The sequence below is a fragment of the Chrysemys picta genome, chromosome 3 (genome assembly GCF_011386835.1).
Source record: "Chrysemys picta bellii isolate R12L10 chromosome 3, ASM1138683v2, whole genome shotgun sequence".
Classification (NCBI taxonomy): domain Eukaryota; kingdom Metazoa; phylum Chordata; order Testudines; family Emydidae; genus Chrysemys; species Chrysemys picta.
In genome coordinates, this window is record NC_088793.1 from 184109458 (window position 1) to 184125031 (window position 15574).

General features: G+C 41.6%; 1 long non-coding RNA gene across 2 annotated transcripts in view; it reads left to right on the plus strand.

The window, feature by feature from the left end:
* The first annotated feature begins 854 nt into the window (after positions 1 to 854).
* Positions 855 to 15574, plus strand: part of LOC101941031 (uncharacterized) — a 28628-nt gene continuing 13908 nt past the window's right edge. The window contains exon 1 of one of the 2 annotated variants that reach the window (XR_010600248.1): positions 855 to 1413. This is a non-coding gene — a long non-coding RNA (uncharacterized LOC101941031). Of the gene's footprint in view, positions 1809 to 15574 lie in introns of both variants that reach the window. The other variant, XR_010600247.1, reaches the window with a different exon arrangement.

Below are 15574 nucleotides of genomic sequence, written 5' to 3' on the forward strand. Positions count from 1 at the left end.
CCTGGCCTCAGCTGAGCGGCACGGCTGTAGCACTGCCAGTCACCTCCAGGCACCGCAGTAAGGGAGCAGGGAGGGGGTGTTGGATAAACCGAGGGCAGAGGAGTTCAGGTTGGTGGTGGTGGGGTGGATAGGGGTCGGAGTGGTCAGAGGGCAGGGAACAGGGGGATTGAATGGGGATAAGGGGGGCAGTCAGGAAGGAGCAGGGGTTGGATGGGGTGGTAGGAGGCAGTCAGGGTCAGGGGTTCCAGGGGCAATCAGGGGATAGAGAGAAGGGGTGGTTGGATGGGGCAGGGGTCCCGGGGGGCCATCAGGAATGAGAGGAGGGGTTGGATGTGGCGGCGGGGGACAGTTAGGGGACAGGGAAGGGGGGTGGATGGGGCAGCTGTCGGGGGGGCATCAAGGAACATGGGGGGTTGGATGGGGCAGGAATCCCAGGGGGGCGGGGGCGGACCACGACCCCCTCCTGGGGTGAGGAGGAGGGAACCAGTTGTTAAGATTTTGGCAGCTCAGCACTGCCCTAATTGACATCAACAGAATGGAAAACTGTTTATTTCAGACAGTATTCCAGTTACAAAGATGCTGGTTCATCCAGGTTAGCTTTGGAGTGGGTAGAAACCCCCCCAAACAAACAGAATTTAATAATATGCTTTTGACAGCGCTGAATGTCTCCGAGTACAAGCAGAAGAGCAGTTTCAGGCTGGTGATTCTTTTATGCAGAGGGATCCTCCATTATTCTTGCACCAGTAAATTGGAAACTGTGAAACATTCTTGGCTAGCAGAAGAGGAAGAAAGCTGCAGTCACATGCAGAGTCACACAGATGAAGTCATACACTGGCATAACAGCAAGTGTTGTCAGTTTTCAAAGGCCATCTGTAGCCAGCAGACTTAAACTGTCATCCCGGAAAATGATGCAAACAACTCTAATGGGAGACTGCATTATTTTCTCCCTGGCATTCAATGAAGTGAGGCTTGTTCTGTGAACACAGAGAGAAAACAAAGCACTACATTCTTTTTTTTTTAAATGTTATTTTTTAAAGCTTAACAAAAAATTCAAATGACAGAAAAAAATGTGAAGAACCAGAGACAACACCAGATCTGAGGAGTCACTTTTGAACTACAAAATATATAAACTCATTTGCTGCATTAAGGGGTGAAAGATTGACCTAGTGAAGAATGCTTGTACTGCAGTGTGGACCTATGGGCTTCAGGACTCTTCTGTGTAAGCTCTTTGAGACAAGGACTGTGGCTTCTCTTCCGTTTTTACAGCACCCAGCACAGTGTAGATTATCACCAGAAATATTATAAATAGCAGTTCAGTTCCCTGCAGCAGTAAATGGATGCACATTCTGAAAGGATATTCCCAAGGAAAGATATGGAGGTGGCCTGCAATGTGTGTTGTATGTTCTCCAACAGGTAACAGATTGCAAAATCAATCTGAAATTTGAGACAGGAGATCTGCAGGGGAAGAGGGAGCAGAGTATTTTCACTCTTTAATGCATGTAGGTTGCAGTAATGTGACAAGAGAAAGGAAGTCATCCCCTTCTTTATTCTTGAAGCTGATGATAAATATGCATGTTTGGTTCAAGTGGGGGGAGGGGAAGAAGAACACTGAAGACTACAAAATGAGTCTTGGGATCTGTGCCTGGCACTGATGCAAATGAAGGTACAAGCATACAAACAGTAACACAATCAGACCATTCATTGCTCCTTCATTAGCAGCTTTTCTTTGCAATACCAAGAAAAACAACTTTTTTTTTATGAATGACCAACCAAGAGGATTGAAAGACAAAAAAGAGAAAGCCTAATTGGTGAGCAAACAGTGTGCACATAGTTCGTAAGATCTGTTTGTTATGCAAATAAAGTAATTTTGAATGTGTAGGTGCAGTTAGTGTAATTCAGTTTACACAACAGATTTGGTGAGGAAACTTACTTAGCATACATGACATATCATTTGAACCCATTTATGTTCTTAGCTTTTAACAGAATATGTTCAGACATAAGACTAATCAGATGAACTTCACACTGAAATCAAAGATCTGTTGTCTAGTTCATTTTTATATTAAATGACAGAATACACGTGTGAAAATCAAATATACAGGCTACGTTTGTTTTGCCATGTAAAGGGGTGTTTATGGGAAATGATAAAATTAATACTAAAAGCAATTCTGTGTAACTTTAATAGGGCCAAATGATCCCTGGTGTAATTCTGTTCACTTAATGCTCTTACATTAGGGATGAATTTAGATAGATAGATAGATAGATAGATAGATAGATAGATAGATAGATAGATAGATAGGCTGGGCTGGCAGCACCATCTATTATTAAGGTCCTGTGGCACCTTAAGACTAACAGAAGTATTGGGAGCATAAGCTTCCGTGGGTAAGAACCTCACTTCTTCAGATGCAAGTAATGGAAATCTCCAGAGGCAGGTATAAATCAGTATGGAGATAACGAGGTTAGTTCAATCAGGGAGGGTGAGGTGCTCTGCTAGCAGTTGAGGTGTGAACACCAAGGGAGGAGAAACTGCTTCTGTAGTTGGATAGCCATTCACAGTCTTTGTTTAATCCTGATCTGATGGTGTCAAATTTGCAAATGAACTGGAGCTCAGCAGTTTCTCTTTGGAGTCTGGTCCTGAAGTTTTTTTGCTGTAAGATGGCTACCTTTACATCTGCTATTGTGTGGCCAGGGAGGTTGAAGTGTTCTCCTACAGGTTTTTGTATATTGCCATTCCTGATATCTGACTTGTGTCCATTTATCCTCTTGCGTAGTGACTGTCCAGTTTGGCCAATGTACATAGCAGAGGGGCATTGCTGGCATATGATGGCATATATAACATTGGACGTGCAGGTGAATGAGCCAGTGATGTTGTAGCTGATCTGGTTAGGTCCTGTGATGGTGTTGCTGGTGTAGATATGTGGGCAGAGTTGGCATCGAGGTTTGTTGCATGGGTTGGTTCCTGAGTTAGAGTTGTTATGGTGCGGTGCGTGGTTGCTGGTGAGAATATGCTTAAGGTTGACAGGTTGTCTGTGGGCGAGGACTGGCCTGCCTCTCAAGGTCTTAAGATGCCACAGGACCCTCTGTTGCTTTTTACAGCTTCAGACTAACTACCTACCCCTCTGATACTTGACATCTATTATTAAGGTTTTTCAACTCTACCCATTATAAGCCCTGTCTTCAGTTACAACATTGCAAAATTTTAACTGTTTGGGCTGCAACTTTTCATGCTGTCTGCCCCAGGTTTTTTGTTTGTTTAGTTTCAGCCAGAATGATTCAGCCATTTCATGGACGAGGCTAGAGAAAAATATATTATTTGTCCATGTTAAAAAATTCTGCCTTGTCTTTTAAAAGCTCCAGTGCCCTCATGCTTTGGGGCAGGGACTTGAAATTTGCTTTGTGTCAGGGATGTGCCTTTTGCTATTCGCATGAAAATCTGTCCAAGTTATAACCCTTTGAAGACTCACAGTTTGCATATGTTCAATAGAGACTTAGATTTTAGCAACTAAAATCTCCGACGATTCCATCCTCACTGAGTCTCTACTACTACTACTCGTAGTGCTGACCAGACTACCTGTGCACCATCCCCACTGAGCAACTGAGAAGGCTCCAACCCAGAGCCATGGGGGCTCAGGTCTGCATCTGTAATTGCTGCTTCAGACCAGGGTGGGGATGGGTACCAGAAATGGAAGCCTTTCTCTCCTGTTTGCCCAATGACCCCCTGCTGGCACCAAGGCAGTGTGGAGGAAGAAGCTGTCTGATTCAAACGCAGAGAGGACAAAAGTCAAACCAAGGGGAGGGAACAGAGCAAACTAGAACAAAGAGTCTGGTGAAGGTGGGACTGTGAGAGAACAGGAGAAACTGTGACTGGGAATTAGAGGAGAGGAGACTGACTGGTTATGGAAGGAGAGGAGACTGACTGGTTATGGAAGGAGTTGGAGACCAGGAGCCAGGCAGTGAGGAGGCCTGGGATTGATTGGGCTGGGAGACTGGGACTGGGTGCCTTTTAGGGAAGGGTAGAGACTGGGCACCAAAGAAAAAAAAAACGGAATGCATGAGGGAGTGACTAGGTGTCAATATGGCACCACATGATGGAATTTCTTTGTTTTTAATTTTTTTAAGTTATTAAATTACTCACAAAAATTATGTTAAAATAAGATGATTAAGGTTGAAAATCAAGCACTCAGAACTTAAGAAATGCCAGAATCATGGTTGCTTGTGGAACCTTAATTTGCATCCCCTCGGCATCCTCCCTCACCCCGTGCAGGTTCATTATGATTTAGTCTTTACGTGAGCTCACACTATTTTTTCCACATGATGGGACCCCTGCCTCATTCAGAGAACACAATGGACTGCACGATGGACCTGCTCTGGGGATGAATCAGGATTGTGCGGTGAGTGAGACTGTTGTCTGCCTCAATTGTTGCAAAAACTGAAGGTGTGAAAGGAAGGGAACTACAGGAAGAGAAAGGAGGGTCTTGATTAAGGCAGTTGAATGCTGCCCTGGAGAATGGATTCTATCCCTTCCTCTGGCACAGGGTTCCTGTGTGCTGTTGGGCAAGTCACTTAAAGCAAACTTTTCACAGTTGGTCACTAATTGTGTGTTCATTTTCTGGGTGCCCAACTTGAGACCGTGGGTCTGATTTGTAGAACAGCTGAATGCTCACAGCTACAACAGCAGTCAAGGGGAGCTGTAATTTGAACATACAAAGTGCTACATAGTGTTAAGTACTCTGAAAGATCAGGTCCTAAGTGTCTCAAGTTGGGCACCTGAAATTAGTGGATACTTTTGACCTTAATCTGTTCCTCAGTCCCAAATCTCTGGATTGGAATAATAATACCCTCTAGTCTCTCAGGGCTGTTGTGAAGATAAAATCATTAATGTTTGTGAAGCACTCTGATACTATAGTGATGAGCGCCATAGAAAAAGCTCATGAGGAAATTAATTCTGTCTTCAGAGCAAGGTTTGAATAGTATATAATCACTAGGCATGGGGCTACGCATTGAACAAAGGAGAAAGCCAAATAATGAATAGCTGCTCGTTAAGTCCATCCTGTGCACTGAATGAGGCAGGGGGTCCTGAGGGGGAAAAAAAGAATGTGATCATGTAATTAAAGACTGTAGTATAATGTATACACACGAGAGGGCCAAATTAAGGTTGTGCAAGTAAACATTCTGGCATTTCCTAAATTTTGAGTATTTGACTTTGCAACTTTAATAATGTTCTGTTAATATAGTTTTTGTGTATGTCATATATATATAAAGTATACCCACAAGGTTCTTCTGGCATTTGGCTCAATTTATATATAAACTAGAGCTGTCAAGTGATTAAAAAAATTAATCACGATTAATCGTGCGCTTAAAAACATTAATCGCGTGATTAATTGCACTGTTAAACAATAATATAATACCGTTTATTTAAATATCTTTGGATGTTTTCTACATTTTCAAATATATTTATTTCAATTACAACACAGAATACAAAGTGTACAGTGCTCACTTTCTATTTATTTTTTAATACAAATATTTGCACTGTAAAAAACAAAAGAAATAGAGACCTGATAACAAATATTTTAAAGGCTGTTATAAAGAGGACTGTGATCAATTGTTGTCCATGTCCACTGAAGGTAGGACAAGTAGTAATGGGCTTAATCTGCAGCAAGGGAGATTTAAATTAGGTATTAGGAAAAACCTTCTAACTATAAGGGTAATTAAGCTTCCCAAGGGAGGTCGTGGAATCCCCATCATTGGAGATTTTTAAGAACGAGCTGGACAAATATTTGTCAGGGATGGTCTGGTTTGCTGGGTCCTGCCTCAGCACCGGGGGCTGGACTTGATGAATTCTCAGGGTCCCTTCCAGCCCTACATTTCTATGATTCTGCGACTGTTCGGATTTACAGTTAATCTAACAGAGGCTGCAGCTTAGAAATTAAATCAGAATGGCCTAAAATAAAAGCAGCTTGCTAAATTTCAGTGCGTTGGAATCTGAACCTAAACACTAGCCAGCCCTTACCTTCAATTTGACTTTGAGCCTAAACTTGTGCCTAAATCTAGTTTGGGTCTGAACAGCACTTCCTCAATCTATGACTAAGCAATAATTCAATATATAGATCATAGAATCATAGAATATCAGGGATGGAAGGGACCTCAGGAGGTCATCTAGTTCAACCCCCTGCTCAAAGCAGGACCAATCCAAAACTAAATCACCCCAGCCAGGGCTTTGTCAAGCCTGACCTTAAAAACCTCTAAGGAAGGAGATTCCACTACCTCCTTAGGTAACCCATTCCAGTGCTTCACCACCTTCCTAGTGAAAAAGGTTTTCCTAATATCCAACCTAACAACCCCCCACCTACCCCCCTGCAACTTGAGACCATTACTCCTTGTTCTGTCATTTGGTACCACTGAGAACAGTTTAGATCTATCCTCTTTGGAACCCCCTTTCAGGTAGTTGAAAGCAGCTATCAAATCCCCCCTCATTCTTCTCTTCTGTAGACTAAACAATCCCAGTTCCCTCAGCCTCTCCTCATAAGTCATGTGCTCCAGACCCCTAATCATTTTTGTTGCCCTCCACTGGACTCTTTCTAATTTTTCCACATCCTTCTTGTAGTGTGGGGCCCAAAACTGGACGTAGTAATCCAGATGAGACCTCACCAATGCCAAATAGAAGGGAATGATCACATCCCTTAATCTGCTGGCAATGCTCCTACTCCTACACATCCACTGCTTTCCCCTCATCCACAGAGCCAGTTATCTCATCATAGAAGGCAATTAGGTTAATCAGGCATGACTTGCCCTTGGTGAATCCATGCTTACTGTTCCTGATCACTTTCCTCTCTAAGTGCTTCAGAATTGATTCCTTGAGGACCTGCTCCATGATTTTTCCAGGGACTGAGGTGAGACTGACTGTCCTGTAGTTCCCCAGATCCTCCTTCTTCCCTTTTTTAGAGATGGGCATTACATTAGCCTTTTTCCAGTCAACCTGGACCTCCCCCCATTACCACGAGTTTTCAAAAATATTGGCCAATGGCTCTGCAATCACATCCGCCAACTCCTTTATCACCCTCGGATGCAGCGCATCCGGACCCATGGACTTGTGCTCGTCCAGCTTTTCTAAATAGTCCTGAACCACTTCTTTCTCCACAGAGGCCTGGTCACTTCCTCCCCATACTGTGCTACCCAGTGCAGTAGTCTGAGAGCTGACCTTGTTTGTGATCTTTAATGCATTAACCGCCTTGTTTCAAAAGTTATATATTTATAAGTTATAATATAAATAACTGACAGTTATATAAGAGAGCAGGTTGGACAGAAAGGGAAGGAAAATTTGTCTCCCTTTCTTTAATTTAATTTAATGCATCACTAATTTATGCAATGGGTCCCCTGATACTACGACAGGTGCCTTACTAATGAATGAAATAAACAGAAGTTATTGTAATGTCATCTACTAAGTTTATCCAGACATTGTATAAATGAGTAAGGTTTACAGGTACAAAATACCTAACAGATTTTTAAATGGTTTTGTGATGTTAAAGGGGACTGCTATTGATTAAAATGGATCAAAACCAAGTATTGCAAGTCTTACTTCTTAGAACGGTTTCCTTAAAATCCCAGATAATAAGGGTATTTGTTTTCATTACCTTCCTGTCTAGAGATAAGGATGGATTAAACAATTTGGGCACACTGCCCATTGCAACCAGTCATAACCACCCTTTTTCACTGTACTATTAGTCACAAAGATTTCCATTAACTTTAGTAGCTTTTGGTTCAGTTCCAATTGAAGAAAATAAGAGTGAAATCACACAGCTATTCAAGTATTTTGTTTTAAATGCTGTCCATTGATAATAAAATAAGTAGTAAAAGCAGCACAAATCCAAACTCATCAGTATACACGTCATTTCCAGTTAACATCTTGTGCTGATTGCATTGAAGTTTATAAAATTAAAAATAAGAAGGTTGAAGTTATGTTCAGTTTGAAATAAAGAAATGGAATAGGAAAACAGAAGCTAAAATTTGTAACACTGATCTGAGTGTTGAACAATGCACTCCAATCTATTTTTAAATGCAGTGATCCATTGGTAATTATGTCCTGCTGGGTCTGTGTCTAAGGGCTGGTCCACACTAACCCCCCACTTATATACGCAACTTCAGCTATGTGAATAATGTAGCTGAAGTTGAAGTATCTTAGTTCGAACTTACCGCGGGTCCACTCGCGGCAGGCAGGCTCCCCCATCGACTCTGCGTACTCCTCTCGCGGAGCAGGAATACCGGCGTCGACGGCGAGCACTTCCGGGATCGATCCGGGATCGATTTATCGCGTCTAGACAAGACAAGATAAATCGATCCCAGAAGATCGATTGCTGACCGCCGGACCCGGAGGTAAGTATAGACCTACCCTAAGTAAATGCATTGTTAAACCTGCTGTAACAACCAAGTGCAGTAAAAGTCATTTAGGTATATGGAAATTGCATTAAAGCCAGAGATGGTCTGAGAAGGTGTTTGAGCCAGACAGAAGCTGAGATGAGCATTTAGAATTCAGTTGGGCCAAAATCTTACAAGATGTTCTTCTGAGATTTTGGACAGTGACCTTTCATCCATTTGGGGATGAAACTCATTCCCTAGAGTTTCTGTCAGCATGTGAACCAGAACATAGACAGCCTTTTTTTTTACAGTTATAGAGTCTACAAATCAAAAGAGCAGGTTCAAATCTAGAGATTTGAATTCTAAACCCCCTCCTCATGACACCTCCTGAAATATGATGGGATTTGCATTAAAATGTTGATTTTTGGCTCATCTCTAGATGAAACTACCATATAATCTATTGTTCTTTGGGAAATGGCTAGCCAGTATTTCTCTTATTTGACTTTTGCTCTGTTTTTAAATTCAAATATGTATGAGTACAAAATATCTATAGAGCAATTCAAAATACATAGCAGCTGGATTAATCAGTTCTCTCATCCTCTGAACCACATCAACACTCAGAAAATATGCAGAGAGTTATTATTCATTTCAGTAGCACTCAGAATATGCTAGCAGCTATACAAACATATAAGAAGACAACAAGGAGGCCGGTGGCACCTTAAAGACTAACAGATTTATTTGGGCATAAGCTTTCTTGGGCAAAAACCCCCACTTCTTCAGATACATGGAGTGAAAATTACAGATGCAGGCATAAATATACTGACACATGAAGAGAAGGGATTTACTTTACAAGTGGAGAACCAGTGTTAACAAGGCCAATTCAGTCAGGGTAGATGTGGTCCACTCCCAATAACTGATGAGGAGGTGTCAATACCCAGAAGTCACCTACTACAGGACAGGCCCAACAAGGAAAATAACAGAACACCACTGGCTATCACATACAGCCCCCAGCTAAAACCTCTCCAGTACATCATCAACAATCTACAACCTATCCTGGAAAACGATCCCTCACTCTCACAGACCTTGGGAGGCAGGCCAGTCCTCACTTACAGACAGCCCCCAACCTGAAGCAAATACTCACCAGCAACTACACAGCACTCTACAGAAATACTAACCCAGGAACCAATCCCTGTAACAAACCCCATTGCCTAGTCTGTCCCCATATCTACCCTAGCAACACCATCAGAGGACCCAACCACATCAGCCACACCATCAGGGGCTCATTCACCTGCACATCTACTAATGTGATATATGCCATCATGTGCCAGCAATGCCCCTCTGCCATGTACATTGGCCAAACGGACAGTCTCTATGTAAAAGAATAAATGGGCACAAATCAGACATCAGGAATGGTAACATACAAAAGCCAGTAGGAGAACACTTCAAGCTCCCTGGACATTCAATAACAGATTTAAAAGTAGCCATCCTTCCACAAAAAAACTTCAAAAACAGACTTCAAAGAGAAACTGCAGAGCTACAATTCATTTGCAAATTTAACACCATTAATTTGGGCTTGAATAGGGACTGGGAGTGGCTGGCTCACTACAAAAGCAATTTTCCCTCTCTTGATATTGACACCTCCTCATCAATTATTGGGAGTGAACCACATCCACCCTGACTGAATTGGCCTGAGATGAGAACAACTAGGCAACATTTATGTTGGCAAACTTGTTTCTTACAGACTGAAATTTAAACCATACTGAACTGATGCAACCAACTAGTGTAAACAAAGCAGCGGGACTCAGATGTTCTGAATTCTAATCCCCACTTGGGCACTGACATCCCCTCAAATCAATTAGGACCTGAATTTTTCCAGAGGTGGCGGACTCTGCTAACTTCCAGTGACTTTGTGGAAGGTACAGGTGATCAGCACCTCTGAAAGTCATGCCTTTTACCTCTGTTGCATTTTCACTATCTGCAAAACAAGGATATTACCTACTTCACAGAGCTGTTGTGAGGATTAACTAATCTTTATTGAGTGCTTTGAGAATCAGTATTAATGATGTACCTGCACAGGGCTCATTAACTCTAACTTCTGTTCCTGTTAGTCTAGAAATATTAGCATGTAATTGCTAGTTTCTAAATCTACACAGAAACTTTTTTTAAAACTAAAAATGTGTTTCACAGTTTACTTCACAGTGACAAATAAAGCCTGAGCTTTTCCATGCCCCAGGAATTGTGAATTACCATAATCTAACCTGGTTACCTACCAGAGGATTTTATGAATGCAACAAGAATGCTTTCTGGATGCCTTTAGTGGAAGCTGCAAGATTTCATCTCAATAAATAAAGTACAACGAGGGAGAGTTGTCTATGTGACAAGGAAATACTGAAATAAACCCTTCTAAAATGGTATTTACCATACACTGAGAGTGAAAATGACAGTACAGGACTCTGTACACCACAGTGGAAGGTGAAAACTATGGATTTCAAACAAATGCTATAGAACTGTAGCCTTTTAAGGGTTAAGATCCTCCATCATCTTTAACCTGTCCCCCCTCCAATGACTGAGAAGGACATACAAAGGAAAACTTATCCTTTCATACCACAGTGAAATTAAAGGAAGCATGTGGCCAACATCAAACCCAGATAAAACAATGTAGCATTTCTACAAATAAACAATGCACAGCAAATGCAATTGCAAGTATTTCATACTGACATAGGATACAGAACCACTAATAGGAAGCATAGCTACAATTCATTGCTAACCACTCAGATCACAGTTCTTTGCAGCAATTAATGCACCAACCTCTTGCACAGGTGAAGTCAATATATTGTAATAGAAAACTTTGCTGCTGCATATATGCCTTGTATGAGACTAGAAATTTTCAGATCCTCTTGTTGTATTGTGGGAAAAAGCTAGAAAGAAGCATATGCAACCTTAATCCATCCCCTTTTCACATGTGCATTATGATACAGTCTTTAATTACATGATCACAAACTGTGGAAAAATAGTAGGTTTGGAACCTTTAGATCTTCCTCATAGACCTATGCCAGTTAAGCTAACAGAGTATCTGACAGCAGTAATAGGTTATCGTCTTCCATGTGGACAAGCAGTAGAGGGGGAAGGGATCCTTTGCCAGTGGGTTTCACAGGTGTCATAACTATAAAGAGAAGGGTAACAGCCCTCCTGTGTACAGTACTATAAAATCCCTCCTGGCCAGAGACTCCAAAATCCTTTTACCTGTAAAGGGTTAAGAAGCTCAGGTAACCTAGCTGACACCTGACCCAAAGGACCAATAAGGGGACAAGATACTTTCAAATTTTGGTGGGGGGAAGGCTTTTGTTTGTGCTCTTTGTTTTGGGGGTTGTTCGCTCTTGGGACTGAGAGGGACCAGACATCAATCCAGGCTCTCCAAATCTTTCTGAACAAGTCTCTCATATTTCAAACTTGTAAGTAAACAGCCAGGCAAGGCGTGTTAGTTTTTATCTTTGTTTTCTCAACTTGTAAATGTACCTTTTTGCTAGAGTGTTTATCTCTGTTTGCTGTAACTTTGAACCTAAGGCTACAGGGGATTCTTCTGGGCTCTTTAAGTTTGATTACCCTGTAAAGTTATTTTCCATCCTGATTTTACAGAGATGATTTTTACCTTTTTCTTTAATTAAAAGCCTTCTTTTTAAGAACCTGATTGATTTTTCCTTGTTTTTAAGATCCAAGGGGGTTGGATCTTGATCCACCAGGAGTTGGTGGGAGAAAGGAGGGGGATGGTTAATTTCTCCTTGTTTTAAGATCCAAGGGGTTTGGATCTGTATTCACCAGGGAATTGGTGAAGAGTCTCTCAAGGCTACCCAGGAAAGGGAATTAGCATTTTGGGAGTGGTGGCAGCAGACCAGATCTAAGCTGGTAGTTAAGCTTAGAAGTTTTCATGCAGGCCCCCATATTTGTACCCTAAAGTTCAAAGTGGGGAAGCAGCCTTGACAACAGGCATGGGAATCTTCGGTTTCATTCCAGATTCTGAAGAGGCGTGTGCTCTAGTGCAGTGGTTTTCAAACTGTGGCTCGTGACCCAATACTGGGTTGCTGAATGTAAGGCACTGGGTCGCAGTGGCTCTGGTCAGCATTGCAGATCGGGCTGTTAAAAGTCCTGTCGGCAGTGCTACCCAGCTAAGGCAGGCTAGTCCCTCCCTGTTCTGACACCACGCTGCACCCCAGAAGCGGCCAGCAGCAGGTCTGGTTGGTGGGGGTGGGGGTCACGGGGCTCCGCGCACTGTTCCTGCCCCGAGCACCAGTTCCACACTCCCATTGGCTGGGGGACATTGAAAACACAAGAGAGACAATTTCCCTACTCTCAGTTCAGGTGGCTGGACCAGGACCCAGCAAGGCCTGCAGCAGTCCAGAGCTGCAATACAGTCCTGATCAGCCCCAGGGAGAATAGTCAGACTGGACAGAATTTTCTGTGAATTTAGCTGTTGAAATCTACAAAGTCTCTATTGACCATGTGGAAATTTGCAGCTTTTCAAAGGCTTATAATTTGGCCAAATTTTCATGGGGACAACAAAAGGCACATCTGACACTCCCACACCTGCCAAATTTCAAGCCCCTGCTCCAAACCATGGGGGTGCTAAAGCTGTTTGAAGAAAAGGTCACCAGATTTGTTTTAACATGGGCAAACCAACATTTTCCCCTGTTCTTGGAAATGGCTGAACAGCTTTGGCTGAAATTTTCCAAAAAAATTTCAACCTGAGACAGATGTGACATTACCCAGGGTACAATCTGGACTGATGAACAGCTGTGTCCCCTCAATTCTCCAACATGGGGTGCCTCTTACACTGCTTTACTGTGAGACCAAACACTCCTGGTCTGCTCACACACAGCCTCCAGTATGTAAATTACTCCCAGTTATATTGTATGAATCCTGCCAGCCACTCTTGAATGACACTGCAGAGCAACACCAGCAAATTTTCAGTCTCAGACTTTCCTCCAGAAACGTACTTCCTGTACTGCCCAGCCCTTTCCTGGACAATATAAGCTCATATAAAGTCTGTCATTTTATTAATAGAAAATGATATGCACCAATCCTGTTATCTCAAATAGAGTTTCCCAAACACTTCAATCCAAACACACTGGCTTAGATAAAACAATAAAGCAAGTTTATTAACTACAAAAAGATAGATTTTAAGTGATTATAAGTAATGAGGTATAAAAGTCAGCATTGGCTACAAGACAATAGAAGTAAAACACAACTAATAACTGACTTAACAAGCTAAGTGAATGAAAAGCAAAAGCAACGAGGAGTACTTGTGGCACCTTAGAGACTAACAAATTTGCTGATACAGACTAACACAGCTACCACTCTGAAACCTCTCAAAGCAAAAGGTCTCTCTCACCACAGGCTTCAGCAGTCTTACTGGCTGGATTCCTTTCTGCCAGGACCCCTCCCCCAGTCCAGTGTTACTTGCCTGGTTCTTCGGGTGTTATGGATGCCATGGGCAGAGAGAAAGGGAGCAATATTTTGGGGTATCTGTTCCCCATTCTTGTACTTTTTCCTCTTCTTTGAGAATCACCTCCTGCTGGGCTTCAGGACAGAAAGTCTGTGTGGACCAAGAACCTCAAGCTGTTTCTTTGTGAAGATGTAGATTTTTCACTCACACCCTCTTTCCTGCCACTTAACCAGATGACAGTCCATTTGATTTTGTTGACACCTGGCTGAAGCATCAGTTTTCGTTTTGTTTCTGAGGAACTGGTTTGTAGTTGCTTTTCAGACTTTAGCATCCCCATGGTCAGTAATATCAAATGTGTCTGAGTAATATCATACTGTAGAATCTTATAACTTTCCATACAATGCTGCCACACATATTTTAGCAGGATAATAATGATCAGAAAATTGAGTTTTCAAATGATACCTCACAAGGCACACTTTGTACAAAATTTATCATAGTATAGTTTTGTAAAATGGGTGGACATAAGGCTACAGACTATCACAGCAGATACCTACCCAGCCTGGAAAAATTCATTCAAGATTATTAAACTTCGGCAACATTATCAACACCTGAAAACAGGGTTTTAAGATGGCAAGCATCAAGCAATCTTAATAATAGGCACTGCTGTCAGCACTATCTATAACAACTTTTTCGGTATACTATACCTTTAAATTTAGATAAGCCCTTGCCCTGCTTCAGACAGACACAAACACAATTTCATGCTCACAGATGCAGTCCTTATTTGAGGTCTTTCTTGTTTAATTGATTTCTTAATATAAAATATAAGTCATTCTGACTGAAAGATATGGTTACTCTTGGTGAATACAAAAATATGATGTGTTGCTTGTATAGAATGCCTCTCTTAGGTATCGTATGTGCATTTGTCAAAGGTAACTGCGGTTCAAAGCAAAAGTAACTTATAATGTTTTTTCTACAGTAAACTGTGCTGTATTTGTGAGGTGTACTTACTTGTTTAGTTTTTCCTCTGATTCCTCCTACATTTTCACAGACAACATCCCCAGATCTGATTTTTGCTGATCTGCACTGTACCTTTTGCAGCATGGCATCACATCAAGAATAAGATTTTGGCAACAGCTTAAGATTTTTGAGGCAGGTTGCTCTGATTTCCTGAACTCTGCAGGCTGCAACCTCATGGGCCACACGTGTATTCTCAAAACCTTTTATACTTTCAGACATATAGAATATGTCCAGGGAAAGGATATCTGAATGGCACTATGGAAACATGTTGTACATCCTGAAATAGCCTTTAAAAGAAAGAAAGAAAGAAAGAAAGAAAGAAAGAATTGATCCATCAAAGAAACTGAAGGAGCTGGATATGAACTGGAAAGAGAATACACTTATATTATTTTGTCATCTAAGTTTTTCCTGCACCAACATATTCCAGTCACATAAATAAAAACAAGGTGTATTTGCCAAAATAGAAAGAGAAGAAAAAACACAGATTACAGACAATAGTTTATCCAGTGGCCCACACAGTTAACAGGGCATGGTACTGTTCCCAGAGTTTTCCACACCCTGAAGAATATTTATCTAATTATCTTAAGCCCTGTTTATGTTTCACCTAGTGATGAAATACAAAGAAGAAAGCTCCTGCTTCTATGAGGTTAATATTACATTTTCTGGTATTTATGAAAAGATGGTGAAAATTTGTATAAATAAGTATTTACAAAGTGTGACTAAGCAGGAAAGTTCATGCCTAAAATACATTCATCTTTACACCCTATT